This window comes from Sinocyclocheilus anshuiensis, unplaced genomic scaffold, assembly GCF_001515605.1.
Source record: "Sinocyclocheilus anshuiensis isolate Anshui unplaced genomic scaffold, SAMN03320099.WGS_v1.1 scaffold270, whole genome shotgun sequence".
Classification (NCBI taxonomy): domain Eukaryota; kingdom Metazoa; phylum Chordata; class Actinopteri; order Cypriniformes; family Cyprinidae; genus Sinocyclocheilus; species Sinocyclocheilus anshuiensis.
The window spans coordinates 573,269-575,483 of record NW_015546041.1 but is presented as its reverse complement, the minus strand read 5'-3'; the positions used below and the strand labels follow the sequence as shown (position 1 = coordinate 575,483).

At 40.0% G+C, this 2,215-nt stretch overlaps 2 protein-coding genes and 1 long non-coding RNA gene across 3 annotated transcripts in view; 2 read left to right on the top strand and 1 right to left on the bottom strand.

Annotated features, from left to right (window-relative positions):
* LOC107698966 (zinc finger protein 501-like) overlaps positions 1–2,215 on the top strand; it is a 17,567-nt gene that overhangs the window by 1,150 nt on the left and 14,202 nt on the right. The gene's annotated exons all lie outside the window — the stretch shown is intronic.
* LOC107698959 (gastrula zinc finger protein XlCGF8.2DB-like) overlaps positions 1–2,215 on the top strand; it is a 31,413-nt gene that overhangs the window by 24,958 nt on the left and 4,240 nt on the right. The window lies entirely within an intron of this gene.
* LOC107698970 (uncharacterized) overlaps positions 1–2,215 on the bottom strand; it is a 3,742-nt gene that overhangs the window by 483 nt on the left and 1,044 nt on the right. The window lies entirely within an intron of this gene.

Below are 2,215 nucleotides of genomic sequence, written 5' to 3'. Positions count from 1 at the left end.
CTGTTGATATGGAAACAGTAATAGCCAATGCCCTGAGTTTGGACGTCAGCACAGACAGATTACACTAATTTGCATAGGCAAAATTAAACTTCAAAAACTTGGACATAAACAAAGGAACAATTGCAAGATGAATAAAAAAAACACAGAACATTAACTGGAGTGTGAGAATCATTTTACTATGCTGCAGTGTAGCAACACATTTGTCTCTTTTTGCTTTCCGTACATCCAGTTGTGTTTGGTGTATTTGCATGCTGCAGTGTTGCCAAATCCACAGTATTTATTCCGCGGAATTGGGCTACTTTGGGGCAATGTTTGATTAACTATTTGGTCGGGTTTATTACACAGACCTGGCAACCCGAGGGGGAACACAAATTCCAGAGGGGAACAGACTCGACTGCTACACCGGTCTGTCGTCTGCCGTCCCTATCAATCCTATTCAAAAATCTACACGGACTGGCGGCGACGGAAGGGTAGACTGCTCCTTCTCCTTCTCCTGCTTAGAAAAGTCACGAATCACTCGCCATACTAGTGAAGCCTGGTATCCGCTATCGTGAGCTGAAAACGGTTTCTCTGTGGTACGGAGCTACTGTGGCCACGGCATTCACAAACTGTTGCATACAGCACCAAACGTACCGCACAGTCTGAATGATACAAGCATTGCACACTGTGATGTAATAAACCTGCAGAGATTGCAAACACTCAATAAGCTTGTACTGTCTTTGTTTTATGTATTTCTACAGAGAATGAAGTAGCAATAGTAACAGTCGGTCTGGAAATGTAATTATGTGGTGAAAAAAGAGGTGACATGAGGACTATGAGGGTTGGCAACACCAAAACAAGTGTCTGTGATACAGTTCTTGTGGATTTTTGGACTGACATACACATTGATTTCCATGAATATGTGACCACAAAATAATAATCTTACTGGTTCTTACTGTTAGAAATATGAAGCATGTTGGCTGTGTGAGGTCTGCTGTCTCGGTCTGCTTCAGTGTTTGTATGCCTGGCTCGTTGCAGTGTAGGCCAACCGTGTTTGTTTGGTACAAACTCTCCAAATCTCATAAAATCAAGATTGAATTATTAAAAGTCTTCACAGATAAAAGAAATATTTCTGCTCACAAATGGATAAAATGGATAAACACCTCGAGTTTTGTAATTTAGAATTTCCTCATATAGGTTTGGATCCATATGCCAACAATGCCAACAAGAACAGTCATTCAGGTGACAACATTTTGTGGTCATCTCCCTTATTTATAACTGAGCTATTTTGAATGATTGATCAATTGATTTATCTGGTGCACTCTGAGATTGTATGCCAATTACAATTACAACATTATGTTCCACACTTGCATCTTGTATGCAAGGCTTTCTTGTGAAAGAAAGAAAAAAGGTTTGGATAAGTGTTCTGATTAAATATATTCCACTGTATCAGTGAGAAGGTAAACAGAAATAGAATATAGAATATTAATTCAAATGTATTGTTGCTCTATATGGAAACAGTAATAGCCAATGCCCTGACGTCAGCAGTCAGCACAGACAGATTACACTAATTTGCATAGGCAAAATTAAACTTCAAAAACTCGGACATAAACAAAGGAACAATTGCAAGATGAATAAAAAAATCACAGAACATTAACTGGAGTGTGAGAATCATTTTACTATGCTGCAGTGTAGCAACACATTTGTCTCTTTTTGCTTTCCGTACATCCAGTTGTGTTTGGTGTATTTGCATGCTGCAGTGTTGCCAAATCCACAGTATTTATTCCGCGGAATTGGGCTACTTTGGGGCAATGTTTAATTAACTATTTACACAAATTCCAGAGGGGAACAGAATCGACTGCTACACTGGTCTGCCAGCGCACTGCGGGAGGAAAATACTGGCTAGCACAGCTTTACTAGGAAAGTGAGCAAGTAACATTAAAATAATTCATACAAGACGATGAAGAAAAGTGTATAGATGTGTTTTAACGCACCTCTGTGACTCTGATCTCCCCGCTGGTCTGCCTCTGACCGGTTCATACAGCTCCACTCGGGACACTGAGATATTCTTACGGAAACTTAAACCTGGCTTTATATCACGCAAATAACATCAGCATACAACGCATCAAGCGATAAAAGAGTCAAAAAAGAAAATTAACCTACCATACTCTAGTGGTTTTTCATCTTCACGAGTCTTTCACAGAGCCGGTGCCGAGGAGGTGTGTGGTTGTTTTTC